The sequence below is a fragment of the Podarcis raffonei genome, chromosome 9 (genome assembly GCF_027172205.1).
Source record: "Podarcis raffonei isolate rPodRaf1 chromosome 9, rPodRaf1.pri, whole genome shotgun sequence".
Taxonomy (NCBI): domain Eukaryota; kingdom Metazoa; phylum Chordata; class Lepidosauria; order Squamata; family Lacertidae; genus Podarcis; species Podarcis raffonei.
The window spans coordinates 10,862,160-10,887,307 of NC_070610.1; the positions used below are offsets into that span (position 1 = coordinate 10,862,160).

A 25,148-nucleotide genomic window follows, 5' to 3' on the forward strand; every position below is an offset into this window, starting at 1 on the left:
GTTAAGGGACCTCCTCTTCTCTCCTGTGTTTTCCTGCATGGTGTTGCTTAGGAACATGAGCTGTTGAATATGGTAATGATTGGCAAACAGAACGGCAACTTAGTAGTAAATATACAATGGAGAACATGAAGAAATCTTGCAAGTAGAAGATAACATAGTTATTGTCTAGGGGGGAAACAAAGCAGTTATGAGGATTATAGGAGTGCTCAATTCACTGAGCTGAAACAGGTTTAGGTCAGTGGAGAACTGGAGTATCTGTTGGATTGTCTGTGTTTAGGGTGATTTGTTGTGCATAGAATATCACCATCGCAATAGCACAGAGAGTGGTGCAAAGGATTGTGTTAGATGATTTACTCCTTCCTCTGAGATGCATGCAATATTTTACTGATTACCTCAAAGCAGGTTTAAATTGCAGGGATCCCAAAGTGCAAATATTGGGTTGGTGGTATCCAAAAGTACTCCCAATATTTTATTTACTTATTTAGATTGTTTGTATACTGCCCAATTAACAATGTCCTCTGGGTGGTTAAAAGTAACAGTTAAAAACCATGAAAACAATTTACAATGGTTCTAAGAATTAAGTAGTTTAAAACTAACCACAACGCATAACTAACTAATTCAAAGCAGCAATAGCAAAACAAACATCAACCCAGCAGAGCTAAAAGCAATACAATTCTTAAAATGTCTTGGATTTTTTTTTTAAGGTATTCAACTGGCACCAAAAAGACTTTGGTGTAGATTCCAGACAAGTGTCTCTGAAGAGGTCATTCCATTCCTGGGTGCTAATGCCCCAAAGGCAATATTCTAGGGTATCATATCAGAGTCTGAATATTCCTTAAAGAATCTACCCTATTTGGACAAACTGGGTGTTTTGTGTGTGTGTGCGCGTGTGTGTGTGTGCACGCACACACACACACACACATTTTCTTGTGTACATTGCATGGGGACAAATTCTTGGACAGTAGCCGAGTCATCCTGTTTGAGCAAGAGCAACATGGATTCTTAGTGGCATTTTAAAGAATAACAGATTTATTGTGGCATGACCTTTGTCTGGGGTGAAACGTTTCCCAAACAATTTCCCCTCTCTCTCAACTTTCCAGTGGCATTTCTGCTGCTTTTGCTGGCAAAGGAGCTTAGGAAGACAAAGCAGACACGCCCAGAGATCTTGGATTTCATTAGAGAACATCCTTCCCAACAAGATGTTTTGGGCAACAGTTCCCCCGACATCATACTGGCTATTGGCCATGCTAACTGGTGCTGATGGGACTTGGGAGTCCAAAAGATCTGGAGGACATCAGCTTGGGAGAGGCTGTTATAGAAAGTAATGTGTTTGCGAACAAAACATAAATCAAGTGAAACAACCCACTTGTGTGTGCCAATCTAGAAAATGTTGCCACAGCTTAAGCATTTTAAACCCAAGGTAGAACTCTATAGAACTTGAATGCTTGAATATTGCACTCCAATTGCAAAATAGTTACTATACCAGTACATACAGTTGTTGTTCAAAATACATTGTGCTCACTTCACATGAAAGGAGTTTAAAACAGTCTTAACAAGATGGCAGATAAATTTCTGGTGTCATTAAATGGTGCAATGATATTTTGGAAGGTCTAGCAATCTTTATATACATTTTTATTATCTTAATTTCTCGAATCTCAAAGTCCAATTTAGCGATAAGATTCTAATTCATGTTTAATTGCACAACAAAGAAACACATCTTTCTTTTCATTATGTAGCTTTTTACAACTTAGCAGAGCCCTTTTTTCTGTTTCTTCTTGTATGGGCGTGGGGGAGAAACTTATTTACTCCAAAATGAGAAACATGCTTCTTTATGGGTGTTCCAGTATCTTTCTGTGAGCTCCAAGTTTCAGAAATATTTTGGCTGAGGATGCTGCTATGTGACCTTTATAACTTCTGAAATTATTAAAACATTTTAGAACACAGCGCTATGCTAAAACTATGTTGCTAGAAGGGGTTCAGAGTTAGGGCCGCTTTCTTCCAACACAGAGCTTGCCATGCGTCAATCTAATAAGGTGGTGTGGCCCGATCCATTTTTCTTACCTATCTTCCCACCCAACTTGGGCTGTGGTGGAGTTGCCCTGGAGCAGAGCCAATGGCTCACAGAATGGCACTGGTCAGCCAACCACCACTTAGAGTAGCATTGCTTTAGAGCACCTATGGATAGACATGGAACTTTTTTGACAGGGTGTGTGTGTGTGTGTGTGTGTCAAACTAAGGTCCAAAGTAAATGGTACAGGGTATGTGTGACAGTTTTTCTTCGTTAATAGCAGTCCTAGAACTCTCCATTGGAAAGAGGATTGCAGTGTGCAGTGGGCTTAAACCCTTTTAAGGGTAATGTGTAAAGAGCCCGTGAAATGGTGAGAGGGGGGGGAGGAGGAGGAGGAGGAGGAAGGAGAAAGGAATGAGAGGAATTCATTAAAGAATATTGGGAAGCTCATTGTTACATAGGTAAAGGTAAAGGGACCCCTGACCATTAGGTCCAATCGTGACTGACTCTGGGGTTGCGGCGCTCATCTCGCTTTATTGGCCAAGGGAGCCGGCGTACAGCTTCCGGTGTTAGGATATTTCCGTTCCACCTTAAAAGGGAGCAGGATGTTTGTGTCACAGCCTGCGTATTTCCTGTCTCACAGGATGTTTATGTTGTCAGTTGCTTTCGTTTCCTTCTTGTTGCCTGAGCAGCCGAAGCAGACCGTCATGGTTTCTTTGTTCTGACCAACACTGAATAAACTGTAAATATGCTCTCCTGCTGTGCATCTTTTGCTGTGTGAATTCTGCTGATAGAGTGTGCACAAGTCCAAGAATGTGGCTATATTTTCTTGAGGCTTCGTGCCGCTGATTGCTGATATTGCCTGACTACGGGAGGTCGATGGATCGTCCGGCACCGAGCTTGGGGGCTCAGATGGACTTTATCTCCCTGGCAGTATCCCAACATCCGGGTCATGTGGCCAGCATGACTAAGCCACTTCTGGCGAACCAGAGCAGTGCATGGAAATGCCGTTTACCTTCCCGCAAGAACGGTACCCATTTATCTAATTGCACTTTGACATGCTTTCAAACTGCTAGGTTGGCAGGAGCAGGGACCGAGCAACGGGAGCTCACCCCATCGCGGGGATTCAAACCGCTGACCTTCTGATCGGCAAGTGCTAGGCTCTGTGGTTTAACCCACAGCGCCACCCGCGTCCCACCACAATAAATTACCTTTAAGTAGTTGGTGGGTTTGTATCCATAAATGTCTTAATTAGTAACATATTATATTTATGAAATGTTGAGAGTTCAGTACCAAATTCTCTTCTTTCTTTCTTTCTTTCTTTCTTTCTTTCTTTCAAAATAAAACAATCACTCAGCACCAATCACTCAATGTTCTCAGAGGAAGAACCAGAATCTTTTCCTCTTTCCCTTTGGCTAGTACTATAATAATAAAAATAATAAATTTTTATTTGTACCCCGCCCATCCTGGTTCAAAAACCAGGCTCAGGGCAGCTAACAACAAATTTAAAACACTTAATTGTAAAAGCAGCATAAAATACAGTATAAAAACATGAATAACAATAAAATTCAGAAATCAGAAATCAGTTTAGGGGAAATAAGCATTAGATAGTCTCCAGGGCTAGCTGGCTGAATTGGTCCTACTTGGGCCAGCAAGAAGGCCAGGGGAGAATTAGCTGTGGGGTCTCAGAGCGGGTAATCTTCATAAAAAGGAAGGGGGAGGGGAAAGAAGGGAAATAAAAGATCAGGCTGAATTCAAATTAAAGACCAGGCGGAATAGCTCTGTCTTACAGGCCTGACGGAAGGAGATTAAATCCTAAAGGGCCCTGGTCTCATGGGACAGAGCATTCCACTAGGTCGGAGCCATCACTGAAAAGGCCCTGGCCCTGGTGGAGGATAGTCTGACTTCCTTAGGGCCCGAGAACTCTAAACTATGGTTATTCATGGACCTTAAGGTCATCTGCTGGACATACCAGGAGAGGTGGTCCCATGATATAGTACTAGTAGCTATATCACAGATCCCTTAACTTCAGAGTTGCCCATGTCATCTGAAACCACTGTTGCCTAAAATAAAGAGGTTTTCTGTAGTGCTTCAAAAACCTACAATACGTGTTTGACCATAAGCAACTAGGGGACAAAAGAAATGAATTTATTCTCTGTAGGCATGTGCCTCTGACATGCCAATTTCAACTCATTGAATTAAAAATCCTATTGCATGACTCTTTCCCACTTTAGTGGAATTCCTCTATGATGCTGCTAATGTTAATACAAGAATGTGCATCTATCTATACTGAGCAGAAAAATTAAGGATTGGGAGAGAGGTCAGGCATCTACCAACATTCAAATACAGCTACATGAATTCAGAAGAAGTCATTCTACTCTCACTTTTTATTCCTGCAACACACCTGCAGCAGTTTTTTGCAGCCTGGGTGGAGTGCATGTAGCATACAGAATAAATTCAGTCAGAACTTATTACTTGAACTTTGTAACTGGTTATTCTCATTTCTCTTTGAATTAGTGGCAGCGGACACTAGGGAGTTGTAGCAGAAATCTAATTACGGATTCAGCATATCCTTTGTTCTTTCCTAGCATATAGTAAAGGAGCTATTTTGGTGGTATTGCCCTCCTGAAATAAAGTTTACCTAACATTTAGATGAGTGGCTCATTTTAAAGAAGGAACAACACTTTGAATAAGTAAGCCTTCCATGTCACAACAAATATTTGTACATCAGAGCACTGGGGGAGGGGAGGAGTTAATGGCAAATTACTGAGTGGCAGTGGGGATGCCAACAAACCTCATTATTAAGCACCATATCACAATATTTTGAATGATCTATCTTTATGTCTGTTCTAAAAAAATTTTTAAAACATGCTCTGGTGAATATATGTATGCAATGCTACCCACATACCTGAAAAACGAGTAAAATTAAAAGCAGTTCATTGAGTTTTGCTTTGCTATTTTGTTTCTTTGCTTGGCTTTTATTTAGGTTACTGTTTTCTTAACTGCATACTGCAAATGCTTTAGCTTTCTCAAATAGACTGTGTGAGGAACAACATTAAAATATTGTCCTTCAGCAACACCTCAGGAGTTTAGTCTCTGGAGTCAACTGTGATTTTCCTCTTAATAAAAGTAAAAGTTTCTGTTTATCCACTAGAGTGATTATGAAGGCTGGATTAGACATTGTGCCGCCCGGGAGCTCAGCTGGTGGCAAGAGAATGAAGTACAATCACATTGAGAAGCTGCTGCCTCCGTGGCCAGCTAAGGTAAGGAGAAACAGAATGCAAGCAAGAATAATCACAATTAATTATCAAGTAGATTATTTTTGTTCTGTATTCAGCAAAGGGAATTAGCAAAATGATTTATTAACTTTCCATTTTTACCTATACTAGCAAAAAAAAAAAAGTTAAGAGTTCCCTTGTGTTAAAATAATGTGGGAAGTTAAAGATATGAACTATTATATTTAGAGCTTAATCTCTATGTTGTATACTTTGAAAACCTATCTGCAGAAAATTCATAGCAATTAAAAAACATGACTTTGTCCCCCATTATTACCTGGCCTTTTGAAATAGCTGCTTCTAGAGTTTTCCAACAGATCATGTGAAACTGCATTACACCATTGATCACTGTAGTCCAAGATTGTCTACTTTGGCAGTGATTTGCCAAGATCTCATAGAGAGGGAGGTCTTTCCCCAACAATGCTATCTGAATTTCTTTAAGATGGACTTGCCAGAAAATGTATAAAGCATGTGCTGTCACTAAGTTAACAAGAAGGTTTTATAACAGTTGCATGATTGCACTATTCTGAAGCAATGCCCCACATGACCGGAAAATTGTCTGAGACTTCCTAGTCCTTTTTAACTATTTTGCCACAATGGGTATGAGAGGCATAGCTGTCAACTTTCAGATTTGAAAATAAGGGATCAGCAGCCTCAAAAATAAGGGATCATCAGCCTCACCTGTCCTGGGGACAGTCTATGGGATAACTAACAATCTGGGATAGCAGCGGGAAGCAGCGGGAAACGGCACTGGAATAAGGGAATTTTCCGCAAAAAAAGGGGAAGGTTGACAGCTAAGATGAGAGGCACTGTTGGAAACTTGAGAAGGTGAGATATGTAAATACAGGACTTGGGAAAGCTGCGTCCTCCGCATGGAAGACAGCCACCGCTAAGAACTGTATGTGGGAATGCCATTGGTTCCTCTTTATGGAGCCCATCAGCAGCCATTACACAACTCCCCACCCCATCTCAGTGTGCTGGGCCTGGGGATAACTCGAGTAACACAGTCCAGGTCCGGTCCCGAATCCAAGGGTTCCGCGAGGAGTCAGTCTGACAAGGCAGGAAACCAGGCGAGGCGAGGTCAGGCACAGGATCACAGGCAGGTTCTAGCAAACAGCAACATTGCTCCTGCAACCTGGGGTGTGGTCCAGCAGCCTTTTATCTCTGACGGGGTAACGGCCGGTCCTGATCCCCCAGTGACTCACCTCCCTGTCTCGCCCAAAGGCGAGCACTCCTCCTATGAGTACTCAGGTCTCTCCTTCTCTCAGACCTCAGTCTCTGCAGCTAGGGAGATGTCTGTCGGTTACTAGACCCAGAAGCCACCTCAGCCTCTCCTGACCCAACTGGTAGTGGAGCAGCTGTAAGTGATGGCCCAGCTGAAGGCAACGAGGTAATCCCCGCATCTGGAGCCAGGGCAGACTCAGGCCCTTGACTGGGCCCAGCTGGTGCTTTTTGCAGGGGAACCTGTGTAGACTGGGGCTCTTCAGAATCAGGCCCCAGATAAGTTTAGCTGCTGCCTGGGGCAAAGGATCCAGTGCAGACTAAGATTCCTCAGGCTCCGAGTCTGAGCCCGAGTCCCAGGCCATCACACTCAGATCTATTTGCATGTCTAGCAACAGGGAGCACCTCACACTGTAAAGAAGGACATAGGCTGTCATTCTTAACATCTCATAGAATCATAAAATTGTAGAGTTGGAAGGGACCACTGAAAGCAAAAGATCAAAAAGGAGCATGGGCATACTGAGGTGGTCAACAGTGAACACAGCTGTTCCATACAGATGTCCATGGTTCAGTGGGAATTCCTCCAGTGTCACTAGTTTTCTGGGAACTCAGAAAGTCTGAGCAGTCAGACTTAAAGTGAAGGCTGACTCCATATGTCTTGATCTCACGATTCATTAGAAAATGGAGTCAGCAAATAATATTGTGGGCAAAGAGTATTGTGCCCCCAACAAGACCTTCTGTGATCCTTGACGTTCAAAAGCCATCAGCTTTCTTGAACTCCTTTTATAGTTATTGCTTCCTGTCATGCAGAAACTTAGTCATTACTATATGTGGATAATTATTAACTGGTTTTGTCCAGTGTTAGTAGCTGCCCACACTACAAAAATGTGCCATGTAACATTTAGGTCCGTTTGACAAAAGAAACCTTCTTAAGGTGTCTGTCTTGTACATTATTACACCAAGCCAGTTATGTTGGATTTAGTGACACTTAGGTATGACTAACTGTCCACAGGATTGTAGTTAGTTGCCTGGACAAGTCTTGCATTTACTTGGTTGCAAATCCCATTTATTTCAGCTGAATTTGAATCCAGGGGTATGTAGAATATCCACTCAAACTCCTGTGAGTACAGTTAAGATTCATTTGCAAACTAGACCCATTCCTTACTTTAATATGATGATTTACAAATGTAAAAGAAATGGTTGTCATTCATCAAAATAAGAAAAGCTTAAGAATGGAAATCCTTGCATGACTCCATCCACGTGATGAACTTAATCCAAATGCAAGACTCAGCCCATTTAGAGGGCATGGGTGTTATCATGCATGCCTAGACCTCTTCAGAAGTTTAGAAAATATAGCTCTCATGTGCCAAAAGGCACCCAGGTTTTCCAAAATTGGGCCATCCCTGCTCTCCTCCACAGATGATACCATTGAGCATGAAGCGGGATGCTTAAAGCCTTTAGGTCCTTGTACTTCTCAGTAATTGGGAAATTGGGAAAGGAGTACGACAAGGCTGTATATTGTCTCCCTGCTTATTTAACATATATGCAGAATTCATCATGCGAAAGGCTGGGCTGGATGAATCCCAAGCTGGAATTAAGATTGCTGGAAGAAATATCAGCAACCTCAGATATGCAGATGACACAACCTTGATGGCAGAAAGTGAGGAGGAATTAAAGAACCTTTTAATGAGGGTGAAAGAGGAGGAAGAAATGGAGGCAGTGAGAGATTTTACTTTCTTGGGCTCCATGATCAATGCAGATGGTGACAGCAGTCACAAAATTAAAAGACGCCTGCTCCTTGGGAGAAAGGCGATGACAAACCTAGACAGCATCTTAAAAAGCAGAGACATCACCTTGCCAACAAAGGTCCATATAGTTAAAGCCATGGTTTTCCTAGTTGTGATGTATGGAGGTGAGAGCTGGACCATAAAGAAGGCTGATCGCCGAAGAATTGATGCTTTTGAATTCTGGTGCTGGAGGAGACTCTTGAGAGTCCCATGGACTGCAAGAAGATCAAACCTATCCATTCTGAAGGAAATCAGCCCTGAGTGCTCACTGGAAGGACAGATCCTGAAGCTGAGGCTCCAATACTTTGGCCACCTCATGAGAAGAGAAGACTCTCTGGAAAAGACCCTGATGTTGGGAAAGATGGAGGGCACAAGGAGAAGGGGACGACAGAGGACGAGATGGTTGGATAGTGTTCTCGAAGCTACCAGTATGAGTTTGACCAAACTGCGGGAGGCAGTGGAAGACAGGAGTGCCTGGCGTGCTCTGGTCCATGGGGTCACAAAGTGTCGGACACAACTAAACGACTAAACAACAACAACAACTTCTCAGTAATGAATTCAGACACTGAGACAGAGTCAGGCACAACCCATTACAGTCATGATTATGACATGGTTTGATTTGTGTGATGTTTGGTTTCCCCTCAGTTAGAACACATATCTTACAGATGACAGAAGAGGAAGATAGGTGAAGGAGCAGGAAGGACAGAGTGTATTCTAGAGGTTTTCTATACATAACAGAAAAAGCCTAATCTGGAAAGCTATTGGCCACATGTAGATTTGGCAACGGAAGATACAAGCACCTAACTGCACAGACATATTTTTATATGTCTGACCCAAGCACACACAGCCATACAGTGGTTGCAGGTATTTTGTGTCCTTTCCTTTCCTTCATGTTCTCTCTTTTTCCTTCCTTGTGTGGCATTGCCTTATCCACATTTATGGGATAGCCCTGCATACCTGAAGGAGCGTCTCCACCACCACTGCTCAGCCCAGACACTGAGATCCAGCACCGAGGGCCTTCTGGTGATTCCCACACTGTGAGAAGTGAAGCTACAGGGAACCAGGCCTTCTCGGTAGTGGCGCCCACCCTGTGGAACACCCTCCCATCAGATGTCAAGGAGATGAATAAACCTATTACCTTCAAGAGACATCTAAAGGCAGCCCTGTATAGAGAAGCTTTTTAAGGTTTAATGTTTTACTATGTTTTTATATATGCTAGAAGCCACCAAGAGTGGCTGGGGCAACCCAGTCAGATGGGCAGGGTAGAAATAAATTGTTGCTGCTGTTGCTGCTGTTACTCCCCTCTTGGGTCACTTTCAGCATTAGAAATCAGGGAAATGCTATGGAATAGCTGAGAGTTGAACTTGTCCTACTGGACAAGAATATAAAACCCACAGCTGGATTGTTCTTTAGTGACACACTGGCCTGTGAGCGCTCCAGTTGGAGAACAGCCTTTACCAAAGGTGTCATGGGCTTTGAAGCTACAGGGCTTTGAAGACACTCAAACTCAGGACGCAAGGGAGAAACGTGCTAAGAGGAAGGCACGCTTGGCAAATCCACACCGTGATCAACTCCTGTCCGGGAACCAATGTCCCCACTGTGGATCCAGAATTGGCCTCCACAGTCACTTACGCACTTATTGTTAAAACCATGTTTATGGAAGACAATTTTACTCAGCTACGAGTGATTGCCAAAGAAGAAGAAGAACAGGGGGAAGTGCCTCAGCTGGACCCAGTCCTATGGAAGTAGCGGTAAAGGTAAAGGTAAAGGTACCCCTGCCCGTACGGGACAGTCTTGACAGACTCTAGGGTTGTGCGCTCATCTCACTCTAGAGGCCGGGAGCCAGCTCTGTCCGCAGACACTTCCGGGTCACGTGGCCAGCGTGACAAAGCTGCTCTGGCGAACCGGCACCAGAGCAACACACAGAAATGCCGTTTACCTTCCCGCTATAAAGCGGTACCTATTTATCTACTTGCAGTTAAGGGTGCTTTCGAACTGCTAGGTTGGCAGGTGCTGGGACCGAACGATGGGAGCACACCCCGCCGCGGGGATTTGAACCACCGACCATGCGATCGGCAAGTCCTAGACGCTGAGGTTTTACCCACAGCACCACCCGCGTCCCTCAGCTGGACCCAGTCCTATGGAAGTAGCAGTAGTGACCATGAAATTGCCCCAAATGACACACTGCTAAGAGCACAGGCTTCTATTTTTATCCACATACAGTGTTGTTGTGGTTGTTGTTTAGTCGTTTAGTCGTGTCCGACTCTTCATGACCCCATGGACCAGAGCACGCCAGGCACTTCTGTCTTCCACTGACTCTTGCAGTTTGGTCAAACTCATGCTGGTAGCTTCGAGAACACTGTCCAACCATCTTGTCCTCTGTCGTCCCCTTCTCCTTGTGCCCTCCATCTTTCCCAACATCAGGGTCTTTTCCAGGGAGTCTTCTCTTCTCATGAGGTGGCCAAAGTATTGGAGCCTCAGCTTCAGGATCTGCCCTTCCAGTGAGCACTCAGGGCTGATTTCCTTAAGAATGGAGAGGTTTGATCTTCTTGCAGTCCATGGGACTCTCAAGAGTCTACTCCAGCACCAGAATTCAAAAGCATCCACATACAGTACCAGCATCAAATGAAAGAATGACCTATTACTTTAAATTGCCTTTATATATCTTTTAGGCAGTGGTGGGGAACGCTGTGGCTCAGCAGACGTGTTGGGCTCCAACTCCCAGCAAACTCCAGTCTACATGGCCATTGGCCAGGAATTATGGGAGTTGTACAACATCTGGAGAGCCACAGGTTCACCATCCCTGCTTTAAGATATCATGACCTTGTACTGCAGATAAGAAAAAAGAACACATTTATACCCAAGGTATGAAAGTTGCAATTCTCCAGTTGTACATGCATATCAAACCACAAACCACAGTGAAATGAAACACTAGAATGAGGTGTTGCTAAGTACATTGTGAGCCTTATCATCTCCTCCAAGAATACATTGACATTCCTGTGCTGCCCTGACTTCCTTAACAGTTGAATACTTAATACCACAAAAAGGCAGTTTTCTTATCTACAGCCTACATTTTTAATATTTGAAATATATGTTTAACAAAAGATTTTGTGCTATTAGTCAATGAAATAGGCTCAGTTACTCGGTCTTCTTCTTTAAAGATATGTGCTGGAAAACTGAGGAAATCTGAAGGTGAGCTTACCTTTCACCACTGCCAAGCTGAAATAGAGTAGATTAGGAAACCTCTTCAGCAGTCTGTGTAGACGTGAATCTTTTAATATTTTAAATCGTACAGGTTGTGCAATTGTACATCACCCAAGGAACCTTGATTTGAGGCAACTAACAGCTGTAATAAATAATAAATTGAATCTCCTCTACCCAGGAACAAGGGCCTTCTCGGTAGTGGTGCCCTCCCTGTAGAACACCCTCCCTTCAGATGTCAAGGAGATAAAGAATTACACAACATTTGGAAGACCTCTGAAAGCATCCCTGTGTCTAGAGGTTTTTAATGATTTTTTTATGATGTTTTTAGATATGTTGTAAGCCACCCAGGGTGGCTGGGAAAACCCAACAGGATGGGCGGGGTATAAATAATAATAATAATAATAATAATAATAATAATAATAATAATTATTATTATTATTATTAAGGTGGTGGCGCAACTGCCCTGCAAGTACTGTGCAAACTAGGGATTCAAGGATCCTGTCTGCAGTTGGAACCATGAACTTGAGCTGATCTCACACAGATCATATATTGGGGAGTCTGGAAAAAACAAACCCTACCTTTGAAATTCATGAGACCTTTGAAAGAGTTGGGCCTCATATAGGCTGCAGCCAAAGACATCCAGGGCCTGAACTTTTCCTTCATATTACTTGTATTTGATATATATGTGTCTTGTTGACAGGAATGCAAACACTTTGGACATTTGAAAGGCTTGATATTTGAAAAACATGCACTTCCACAACGTCATTTACCAAGGGCAAGCCAGAATCTCTTATTGCAGGGAACATTTATCCATTTTAAATAATATTTAATTCTAAAGAAACTGGGTCCATTTTTAAAGGAAATGTTAGGAACTTTGGGACTGTACTCTTATTCCATTGGGTATTGATATTATTGTTATATTATTATTATTATTATTATTATTATTATTATTTTATATGCTGCCCATCTTTAGATGCCTTCCAACAAATTATAAAACTACAGTAAAACATCAAGCTTCCCTATACATGGCTGCCTTCTGATGTCTTCTAAAAGTCGTATAATTGTTTATTTCCTTGACATCTGATGGGAGGGTGTTCCACAGGGCAGGCGCCACTACTGAGAAGGCCCTCTGCCTGGTTCCCTGTAACTTTAGTTCTTGCAGTGAGAACTGCCAGAAGGCCCTTGGAGCTGGATCTCTGTGTCCGGGCTAAACGATAGGGGTGGAGACGCTCCTTCAGGGTGTTCCCTATGGCATGTCGATAATCCAAACCTGTTTTCAGAATAGAAAATGTTGCCTTCTACAGCACGTGTTTCTCATCTCTTCCTTCAATGGAATTTACCAGTGGTTATGCTGTCATAGTGAGTAGTTTATCAAGCTGCGTATGGCCAAGCCTTTCAACCCTCCAAGGAGTAAAGATGCAGCTGAAACAATTAACCTCTTCTCTAGCCAAGGATATGTTTTACTCAATTATGCTTTCTTGCTTGTATTTCTACTCAGCTATGTGAGCTGAAGCCTATGTGGTTTTGTGCAACTCTGGTGACATTCAAACTCATTCTCTGGCAGCAAAAATAAGATTAAAAGCCTACAGGAGAGGTCATTCACTGGAAAGATAACAGCTTTATACTCATTACGCATCTTTTCTAGGAGCTGGATTTCCCTTTCCCAGGAAATAGGAAGGAAAATGATGGCAATCATTTGCAGTGGCAGTCTCTTTTGAAGGAGGGAGCACTGCAGACATATGCCATTGTGTGTTTGAAAAAGTATTTGTTTACAAATGCACTTGCTGAGAATGTATGGGTATACCAGGAAAAAATATACAGCATCACTCCAGGTTTGTAAAACCTAGCTCTAAGCACACATGCCTGTTTCCTTAATTCTCTTTGCCTTAGCTCTGACTGGCATCTTCACATTAATATTATTATGAATTTCCTCATAATCAATTAGATTTATATAGTAAATCTGATAAATCTGGGTTACAAAAAAATTTACAAAAAATGCAATGTATAATAATTAAACAAAAAAGACAACAAAAACTTCCTTTTATGGAGGCAAGTCTGGTCTAGTCAACTTTGAGAACACTGTCCAACCATCTTGTCCTCTGTTGTCCCCTTCTCCTTGTGCCCTCCATCTTTCCCAACATCAGGGTCTTTTCCAGGGAGTCTTCTCTTCTCATGAGGTGGCCAAAGTATTGGAGCCTCAGCTTCAGGATCTGTCCTTCCAGTGAGCACTCAGGGCTGATTCCCTTAAGAATGGATAGGTTTGATCTTCTTGCAGTCCATGGGACTCTCAAGAGTCTCCTCCAGCACCAGAATTCAAAAGCATGGACTGTGGATATACTTCCAAGCAATTCCTTATGCACAGAAGCTTCCTCTTACTTTGTACCTTTTTTTTGTCAGTAGGAGATACACACACGAAATGCCATATTTCAGGGGATTTTGTGAGTCTTATGAACTGCAAGCATGGATTTCTAGAATAAAAAGCCCCTATAACGTTCTCAACCACTAGAAAATGGTGCAAGCTACATTAGGAAATATCCACTAGTCCTACTTGCAGTTATTTTCATTCTGAAAGGTGCAAAGAAACTTTCAGAAACTCTTTCACTGTTAGGATTCAAATATTCCTACACAACCTAGCAATAATGATGGCAGTAACAATAATAACAATAATTTTATTTATAATGTGCTAATCTAAACTTTTTGTCCATGTGCTGTTGAAATGGAATACACAGGATGAAACGGTTAAATCTGTTATGATTAAATGGGCACAGGATGTTGGACACAACATTATGTTTGCTGACTGGGAATAGTTATGGACCACAGGTATGAAGTTTACGGCATGTAATGCCTTAAGAGAGAATATTATGAAAATGATTTACAGGTGGTACATGACTCCAGTCAAGCTTGCAAAAATTTATCACCTGCCCGATAATAAATGTTAGAAACGTAAAGAATGTGAAGGTACATTCTTTCACCTTTGGTGGACGTGCCCAAGGATTAAGGCTTTCTGGGAGATGATATATAATGAAATGAAAAAGGTATTTAAATATACCTTCCTGAAGAAACCAGAGGCCTTTCTCCTGGGCATGGTCGGCCAATTGGTGCCAAAGAAGGACAGAACTTTCTTTTTGTACACCACAACAGCAGCAAGAATACTTATTGCAAAGTATTGGAAGACACAAGATCTACCCACCCTGGAAGAATGGCAGATGAAGGTGATGGACTATATGGAACTGGCGGAAATGACTGGCAGAATCCGAGACCAGGGAGAAGAGTCGGTGGAAGAAGACTGGAAAAAGTTTAAAGATTACTTACAGAAATACTGCAAAATTAATGAATGTTAGAATGATGTTGGATAAGAAGTTAAGTGGTTTTTAGCTGTAATGCTATAAAGGAATATGAAAAAATGGATTATTAATAGGTAAAAATTTAATGTTATAATATTTTAAGATTAAAGACTAGGATAAACAAAGAGGGAAAGGATTTGCTGAACTAACAAATTGAATTGGAATACAAAAAAGGGAGGTGTGAGGAGGTCCGGGAAACAAGCAAATGAAAGATAAGTAACGGAAAGATTAAATTATTTTTAACTATTTTTATTTTGTATTTTTCTTTTTTTCTTTTTGTAATATTTTGAAAATCTTAATAAATATCTTTTAAAAAAATAAATAAATAAACTTTTTGTCCATGGAGTTTTCTTGGCAGGGATACTGGAGTGACTTGCTGGTTCCATGATCACTGCAGATGGTGACAGCAGTCACAAAATTAAAAGACGCCTGCTTCTTGGGAGAAAAGCAATGACAAACCTAGACAGCGTCTTAAAAAGCAGAGACATCACCTTGCCCACAAAGGTCTGTATAGTTAAAGCTATGGTTTTCCCAGTAGTGATGTATGGAAGTGTGAGCTGGACCATAAAGAAGGCTGATCACCAAAGAATTGATGCTTTTGAATTATGGTGCTGGAGGAGATTCTTGAGAGTCCCATGGACTGCAAGAAGATCAAACCTCTCCATTCTTAAGGAAATCAGCCCTGAGTGCTCACTGGAAGGACAGATCCTGAAGCTGAGGCTCCAATACTTTGGCCACCTCATGAGAAGAGAAGACTCCCTGGAAAAGACCCTGATGTTGGGAAAGATGGAGGGCACAAGGAGAAGGGGATGACAGAGGACCAGATGGTTGGACAGTGTTCTCGAAACTACTAACATGAGTTTGACCAAACTGTGGAAGACAGGAGTGCCTGGCATGCTCTGGTCCATGGAGTCATGAAGAGTCGGACATGACTAAATGACTAAACAAAGTCATCTGATGGATCTTTGCATAATTTCTGGTCCCAAAATACTGCCACTCTGCTACAATACGGATGTCTGACCCAAGTCCAGGAAACTCCAGGGTCACAAGTGTACTATTCAGGTTGCTTCCATTTGAAAAAAATGTAACACATATGAAAGATGTAAGCAAGTAGAAGCATGTGCATCAAAGCCAGAAACTTTTATGTGGGCCATTGCACTCAAGTTCATTTTTCTTTCTTAATTAGCTATTTGTATTAAATAACATATCTGTAGCACAGGGAGTGACCTCAGAACTGGAACTTATCCCCCACCACCCACCAGAGATTAAAGGTAGAATAAGATAAACTTAGCTGATTAATCACTGTCCTCTCTGTTAAACAGGTTTTTGTAATGCTTCATTACTCGCTTGATGAATGACGGCATACCCACCTTTCAGCTATTTGAAGAAAGCAGAGAAAAAGTTTGGCTGTCTTGAATTGGGAGAGGGAGGGAGTTGCGAGTTTGCAGAAGCTGAATCATATTGGGGTGTAGGGCTGTCTCTTGCAGTCTAGTGTAGGGGGTGGCAGATTTGTTGGCTTTTGCAGGAGTATTTATTGACCTTAGCATGTATTGCTAATGCATCTGTAAATAAAACAAATATTGCAGAAACACCCTAAGTCAGTACTCTGCACTGAAAGAAAATTAAGCCCCATAAAGTTACATATAGACTTCTTGCCATAGGTAAATGATGTCAATAGGTCATATTCTATAACAGCAGACTTCTGCCTTTACAACAGAACTTTCCTTCCATCTTTCCTTCAGTTCCCTCCACACTCTCGCTCTCTCAAGATATCAAGAGAGTTGGAGGACTCTCTGGAGAAAATTTTGAGGATGCATAAGAAGAGAAAGTCATTTCCTGTTCCCGGGGAAATGACGTTGCAGGCTGGGAGCAAGCCCTACCCACGTGCACAGGGCGGGATAGCCCCTGCACCCTTGCGGGGTCCTCAGCCACATCATCCCTGGTCGACCAATCTGGATGGTCCGGGGGCGTGGCGCAGGCTATTTAAACTGCCCGCAGCCAAAACTCGCCCCCCTTTTCTTCCTGCTCGCTCAGTTCTCCTGCCCTCCCTCCCTAAGGTTAGGCTCTTTATCTCTTGACCTTGCTATGGACCTCGGTTGGTCGCCTCTTGAAGGGGCCTGGTAGGACTTTTTTCCACTTGGCAAATTGACACCGGCCATTTGGTTTTTCACCTACCTCATAGCAAATCGTCACAACTTTGTAAGGTTTGGCGGTTAGGCATTGGAGTATTAGGTTGAAGGGGAGGCGAGCTAGTGGCCATCACCTACCCCTCCTAATTCAAGGGTATTCTGTTAAAGGAATCCAAGGGGCATGGTCTCTGTCCGAAACCCCGATGGGGGTCTAGGGCCATGGCACGAACACCCTGGTGGAGTTCCTAGTTGATGTGCATCAGCAGGGCTCCCACTACTGGTGGTTAACCCTTATGAGACTTCCTGCGGACAGCCAGGAGTCAGTTTGTGATGGCCTGGGAATCCGATTCAGAGGGTGAACCGGAGGAATCCCAGCCTGCACAGGAGTCCCCACCTCCAGGGCCGGCTGAACTGGGGCAGGGCCTTGATTCTGAGGCGCCTGCACCTGTGCCGGATCCTCTGGAGCAGGCACCAGGTGAATCCATTCTGGCTCCAGAGGTGATTGAGGACTCAGTGCCTACAGGTGAGTCTCCCCCTGGGCCCAGTAACCCTTCAGCCTCTCCTGAACTGCAGAGGCTCAGGGCAGAGAGGCGAAGGGAACTGGTTTCTCCCAGGAGGAGTGCTCACCTTAAGGCCAGGAGAGGCGGGTCTCCTGGGGGCTGGGACCGCCCCTGGCCTCAGAGAAGATAAAGGCCAGTCAGCCCGGTCCCAGGTTGCGGGAGCAACGTCGTCGTTGAGTACCTGCTCCTGTCCGGACCCAGACCTGACCCTCCAGTGTTCCTGTCCCCGCTCGGCTTCCTGCTTCGGACCTCGCCCTGCTCCTTGCGAACTATTTCCAGGCTAGTGACCCAGGACCGGACTTCGACTCCATCAACGGTAACCTTTCCCCCCGGGACCAGCACACAGTTATAGTTATGTGGTTTCCAATGCCTAAGCCAATACCACTCACATTCTGTAACCAATAAAGTTGTGGCCTTTTTTCGGTCATTAACTCAAAATACTGTTTCATGTGTCTTTATTCCAACGTCCCGGGAGGGTTTGGAACCTTGCCAAGCAAAGAGCAAGTCCTTGTGCTCAAGCAGAGCTCTATGTGTGCAACACCGTCATTGCTTCCACCAAGAAACTACAGATTCAAGTTTTGATCAGTAGCAGAACATTCACACATGTAAGGACAATGTCTTGTGACACATTAAAGCCTTAACAAATTTATTACTACATAAACTTTCATAAAATAGGGTCAGCATCATCAGATGCAAGAAGTGTAATGTTCACCATAACACTTCATCGTCATAGAGCAAGGAAGTTGTTTGAAAATAGGCAAGAGCCACCTCGAAAACAGGATTTGCCAGTGATTTCCTCACATGACACAACATAGGTGACAACTGCCTTTCAGCTTTATTATTGCAGAATACAATTTTTTTAGTTTGCCTCCCTTTTCTGCCAGTAGCTTTTCTTTTCTACAGTAATGGAAAGGAAGAAAATCACAAGAGGTTTCCATAATGCCTTGTACACCCTTGCTTAATTTAGAAATTATTTCAGTTACTGATAAGGAAAATAGTCTAGATACTCCTTTGAAGTTTTATCGTACAGAATTTATGCTGCATGCAAGATCTCCCCATCCGACACATGTGCTGTGCAATCAGCTTCCACAGTGTTTACTATCTTCTCGGAGAGGGGCAGGAGGGAGGACCTTTGCTCAGTCTTGCTGTCTCATCAGGTTGCTTCCTCCCTGTCAATATTCCACCCTAACTTGGAGAACTTTTCATTCCAGAAGGATTTTGTCCTAACCTGGCCAATACCCGAGTTTGCTGTTCCATTTCCTGTATTTTTATACTGCAGTTGATTTGCCGTAGCAGTATCCTTTTTAATGTTCTTGTCTGAGGGTTGGTATCCAGTTGACGCCCCTCTGGTGAGATAAAAGGTGCTGACTTCCACCTAGGAACACTGATGAAGGCACTCTCTGCTATTCTGAAGAGCACCCTAGCCCTCTGGAGCAATTTGGAGTGGTGAGGAGAGAAGCTGTCAAAAATCCCCTCCATCTTCCTATAGAAGCCTCCACCGGATGAGCAGAGGAAAACCAACTGGAATGAACTTTAAAGCTTCATTGCATTACATTTTAATATGGAAAGGCAGGATATGTGTATACACACACACACACACACACACACACACACACACAAACACACACAACCCCATACCCATGCTGGGGCTCCCTGTTTCTTCTCCAATAAGTAAATTTTCCATTAAAAAAGAGTAATGTAATTCTCATTCTGTGAACTGATTAGATCTTTTATTGAGAGACATCCTTAGTGTCTCCAACTGGCCTCCACTAATAGGACAAATCCTTCTAGCAAATAAAACAGAGCAGATAGCTGCGCAGATGTCCTGTTCTGCATTTTGGTGGTGACTGTGAGTGTAACTATCTTTGGTGGAAGGTGGAAGAGATGAAACATTCACAGGAGGGAGAAACCATTCTTAACGGGGTTTAAAAGTCCACTTCCTAATCCTTAACCCTTCAATACACAGAGTGTTTAAAGATTAGATTTTGGTGTTGTTTAGTCATTTAGTCGTGTCCCACTCTTTGTGACCCCATGGACCAGAGCACGCCAGGCACTCCTGTCTTCCACTGCCTCCTGCAGTTTGGTCAAACTCATGTTAGTAGCTTCGAGAACACTGTCCAACCATCTCATCTTCTGTCGTCTCCTTCTCCTTGTGTCCTCAATCTTTCCCAACATCAGGGTCTTTTCCAAGGAGTCTTCTCTTCTCATGAGGTGGCCAAAGTATTGGAGCCTCGGCTTCAGGATCTGTCCTTCCAATGAGCACTCAGGGTAATTCAAAAGCATCAATTCTTTGGTGATCAGCCTTCTTTATGGTCTAGCTCTCACTTCCATACATCACTACTGGGAAAACCACATGATGTTAGCACATCTCTCACTGCCTCCATTTCTTCCCCTTTAGTTCGCCAGGAGGTGATCACTAAAAGGTAAAGGTACCCCTGCCTGTACGGGCCAGTTTTGACAGACTCTAGGGTTGTGTGCTCATCTCACTCTAGAGGCCGGGAGTCAGCGCTGTCCGCGGACACTTCCGGGTCATGTGGCCAGCGTGACGAAGCTACCCTGGCGAGGCAGAGCCGCACACGGAAACGCCGTTTACCTTCCCGCTAGTAAGCGGTCCCTATTTATCTACTTGCACCCGGGGGTGCTTTCAAACTGCTAGGTTGGCAGGCGCTGGGACCGAGCAACGGGAGCGCATCCCGCCGCAGGGATTCGAACCGCCGACCATGCGATCGGCAAGTCCTAGGCGCTGAGGTTTTACCCACAGCGCCACCCGCGTCCCCTATCTGCAGTGATCATGGAGCCCAAGAAAGTAAAATCTCTCACTGCCTCCATTTCTTCCCCTTTAGTTCGCCAGGAGGTGATCACTACTGTACCATAAATTTAATCAATAATAAAAATAATAGAAACCCAATTGGATGTTATCCTATCTTCCCCAAATTATCCCTAGGTATTCTGAGGATCCCAATTTCCACACTGAATTGTTTGTGCCATGAGCCCACAAATTCATAAGATTCTTTACATTCTTCTCTTTACAGTAATAATTAAGTTAGGTCCTTAGTGTCCCTTTCTTGCAAGCACTAATGACCAAGTGTGACACCCCCTTCCAAACAGAGTCAAGAGCTAAAGAAAAATTACTTTTCTTCTCCTTTCTGTTGTCAGAAATATTAAGTGACATCAACAATGTTATAATCTCATTCATAAGTATGCTGCACACGTTGGAATCAATGAGTGGTTACAGAAATGATGGGTTGATAATACCAACAATACGATCCTGATGGCGTTTTAAGATTGGGACATTGGTTAATAAATTTTGATGGAAGCTGAAGAGAGGAGAGAAATTTAGCTTGTATCTTCCTAATGAGCTTCTAAGTACATGCTCTGTAGGATTAAAACATTTTTGTTACAAAGAGGAATTATGATAGTTTCCTTCAGCACAATTTCCAAAATCAAACATGATGCGGTCTCTCAAAAAACCACAGTGCGCGGGTAAACAAAAGAGGAGGAAGGACAAAACCAAAATGGTGAGAGCCACCTTGAAACAATCTTGGATTAGACCATTTACAATATGGAATGCAGTGGTACCTCGGGTTATATATGCTTCAGGTTACATACGCTTCAGGTTACACACTCCGCTAAGCCAAAAATAGTGCTTCAGGTTAAGAACTTTGCTTCAGGATAAGAACAGAAATCGGGCTCCGGAGGCGTGGCAGCAGCAGGAGACCCCATTAGCTAAAGTGGTGGTTCAGGTTAAGAACAGTTTCAGGTAAGGAACGGACCTCCGGAATGAATTAAGTACTTAACCTGAGGTACCACTGTAACTGTTTGTCAGTTTCATAAATTATGTAAGGTTGTGGCTTCCGATTCATCAGAAGGTTGGCGGTTTGAATCCCCGCAACAGGGTGAGCTCCCGTTGCTCGGTCCCAGCTCCTGCCAACCTAGCAGTTCGAAAGCACGTCAAAGTGCAAGTAGATAAATAGGCACCACTCCGGCGGGAAGGTAAACGGCGTTTCCGTGTACTGCTCTGGTTCACCAGAAGCAGCTTAGTCATGCTGGCTCCAGGACCCGGAAACACTGTCTGCTATGTGCCAACTTCCAAAGTTTCTATTAAGGATTTTGGTGCAAACTACCTAATTTTTTCACATTAAATTTCAGATCTATATAGATCTAGCTTCTCTAGTGCCACAGAATCCTAGAATTGTAGAGATAGAAGGTCATCTAATCCAACCCCCTGCAATGCAGGAATATCAACTAAAGTATCCATGACAGATGGCCATCCAACCTCTGCTTAAAAACCTCCAAGGAAGGAGAGTCTACCAGCTCTTATGGGAGTCTGTTCTACTTAAACTTTTTGAAACCAGCCTTCTTAATGTCCAGAGTGCATGTCTGACTACACTCAGCTTCCCTTTGCCTTTGCAGCATGAAACCCAGGAGGACATGATCACTTCCTCCAAAGGTTCCCTGAACTTTCACTTGGTGATCAGTTGGTGAGGATCTTTTAGTGAGGACCAGGTCCAAGAGAGATGAGCCCCTTGTTGCTTCTTCAACCTTCTGGGAAATGAAATTTTCTGTGAAGCACTTGTGGAATTTTTGGACCTTACATTCTTAACAGAGTTTGAGTTCCAAGAGTAATCTGCTCAATAAAGGCACCATCTACATCTTCAGATTGGGTTGGATGTCTATAGCAGACATCCACATTAGGGTCACTGCTGTTTCCTTCTCTTACAATTTTTACCCATATATTCGGAATCTGCCTTCCATGCTCCAAGTCATGGATCTCTTTAAAAGTGTACACACACTTGACATATAATGCTACTCCTCCTCCATTCCTGTTTGATCCATTGCTATTGAACATGAGTCTCATCCCACCACATTTGAGAAATGCCTTAGGTCATATTTGTCACCCAGTAATAAGTGCTCAAGTTCTCTTTACTTGTTTCCCATACTCTATGCATTAGTATAGAGACAACTGAAACCATGGATCATTCCTCCACACACTGCTACCTCTAGCTCCTTCCATAGGAAGTTACCTGCCGCCGCCGCCACATGTCTCTTCCTTCTTCGTGGTTAAGAGCGGTAGTCTCGTAATCTGGGGAACCGGGTTCGTGTCTCCGCTCCTCCACATGCAGCTGCTGGGTGACCTTGGGCCAGTCACACTTCTTTGAAGTCTCTCAGCCCCACTCACCTCACAGAGTGTTTGTTGTGGGGGAGGAAGGGAAAGGAGATTGTTAGCCGCTTTGAGACTCCGTAAAGGGAGTGAAAGGCGGGATATCAAATCCAAACTCTTCTTCTTCTTCTTCTTCTTCAGGGGAGTGGCAGCAAATAGAAATGTAGTAAAAAATAATATATATTTATGAAATCAAAAGTTAGTGGATCTACTGACTCTAGACCAGGCATAGGCAAACTCAGCCCTCCAGATGTTTTGGGACTATTAATTCCCATCATCATCCCTGACCACTGGTCCTGTTAGCTAGGGATCATGGGAGCTGTAGTTCCAAAACATCTGGAGGGCTGAGTTTGCCTATGCCTGCTCTAGACATGTGCCCCGATCTAACCCATTAAGCATATGGGTTAAAGAACTCATCTGTCTCCCATGAATCAATTAAAAATATATTATAGTGCAGGTCAAAATTTGGACTGAATACTTGTCCAGTACTGATGCTGGGTGTATGATTTTTGTGGGATATGGAAAGCTATGTGTAACATTTTTTGTTTGTATTGTCTCAGATAAAATCCAGAGCAATAACTATAAGGGTGGAATTGCAGAGTGAAGTGGCTGTCAATGTTTAGATGTCCACATATAAAAATACAATTAAGATTTTTCAGAATCAATGTATTGATGTTGTGGGAGGTGCTGTCATTACTTTTTCATGATGCTTCAGTTAAATCTCTGTAAATGTAAATGCTGGTCAAAAATCTATGATCCAGCATCCTCAGCCTCAATAGTGCTTGAGCCTCTAGGCTTTAAAGCATTGCCATGTATTCAGGCCTGAAACTCTGTTGTAGCCCTAATGAAAAATGCATCAGGATGTAGTACAGTCCACATTCACCCTATCGATCAGCAGATATGTCTTATTTAAGAATATGGTCTTTATGAATGTTGGGGTTATTGAATGTGCACACACACAAATAATTCAGCTTTAATTCTAAAACCTAGATATGGAATTCTTATTTTTGTTAAAATGTGTATTTTTTTTTAAAAAAAATCATCTGTGGTGAAGCCAAGGTACACAGATGCAATTATGATATAGTTACCAGATGCCCCCGTTTCCCGGGGACATTCCCCAGATTTACAAATCTGTCCCCAGAGAAAATCCGTCCCCGAAAGGTCCCCGGATTTCATTTAATGTCCCCAGATTTATATTTTAAGTGCTGTAGATTTATTAGTAGGGAATGAATGTTGCGTGATTGGTTCAACGGCACAAGACACATCATATGGGGACTTCCGGCGAGGCAAAATGGCGGGTGCCATGGCAGTGAGCAGCTCCAGAAGCCAGCGAAAGTCAACTGTGCTACCAGGCTGGCTCCGGGCTGCTGAGACTGTCACTGCCGCCGCCACTACCAAAGGGGAACTGGGGACGCCCGGCACATCAACTGGGGGAACTGATGACCCCCCCCCCATTGACCCAAATTGAACCGGGAGCAAGAGCGCCCGGCCTCCTGGCTGACTGCCCAGAGGCACTCTGGGGCCAGGAAAACTCTGGAGCCGATGCAGGGAGAAGGAGAAAAAAAGAGGGGAGCCCCAACCTTGCCGCATCGCCACCACTGAGGAGAGGTAGGAGGGCACTGGGAGGGCAAGGACACGTGGCTGAGCCCAGGCCCGACCCGTGCCTACTCCATTGAGGCTAGCGCCCCAAGAGAGCAGGCTGGGGCCCAGAGGAAGGCAGCGTGACAGAGACCACAGAAGAAAAGCTACAGTAGTACCTCAGTATGCGAACGGGATCCGTTCCGGAGCGCTGTTCGCATCCCGAATGGAACGCAAGACACGACAGCATGTCTGCGCATACGCAGGTCGCGTTTCGCCGCTTCCGCGCATGCGCACGTCATTTTGAGCGTCTGCGCATGTGCGAGCGGCAAAACCAGGAAGTAATGTGCTCCATTACTTCCAGGTTTCCGCAGAGCGCAACTCGAACACGCTCAACCTGAAGTGCATTCAACTCGAGGAATGACTGTATTGGTTCTTCTTTTTTTAAAAAATAACTTTTTTAATAACCATTTTTTTCTCTTTTCCAAAAAAAAAAGTGTCCCCAGATTCAGTGAGAAGATTGGAAGTCTGTCCACTGCCTTCCTTCCGCCCTGTTTGGAGACAATTGAGAATTCTTTGCAAAGTCACACATGCTGCCACTCTCTGGCAAGTTCAGCTCCCCTTCCCCTGCGCCTCTCTTGTCAGCCTGGCTCCCCCCCCTCCCCAAGCTCTCCAATAGTACCGCCAATCAGGGGCGTGGCCAAGGAAGGCGCGGCTCGAGGGCTGTATAAAAGGGCGCGCGGGGCGACGGACTTTCTGTGGCGAGAAGAACTCGCGGGTTGGCGTCGAGGTGCCCAGCGTCAGCTGCGAAGCTGGGTTAAAAAGAAAGCACACAGTACATAAAAATGGCAGGAGGGAGGCAGCGATGTTCCTTCATAAGG

The 25,148-nt window shown here is 43.8% G+C and overlaps 1 protein-coding gene across 1 annotated transcript in view; it reads left to right on the plus strand.

The window, feature by feature from the left end:
* The first annotated feature begins 690 nt into the window (after positions 1-690).
* SLIT2 (slit guidance ligand 2) overlaps positions 691-25,148 on the plus strand; it is a 264,819-nt gene continuing 240,361 nt past the window's right edge. The window contains exon 1 of the mRNA XM_053403609.1: positions 691-704. The gene's annotated coding sequence lies outside the window, so the exon portion shown is untranslated. The remainder of the gene's footprint in view (positions 705-25,148) is intronic.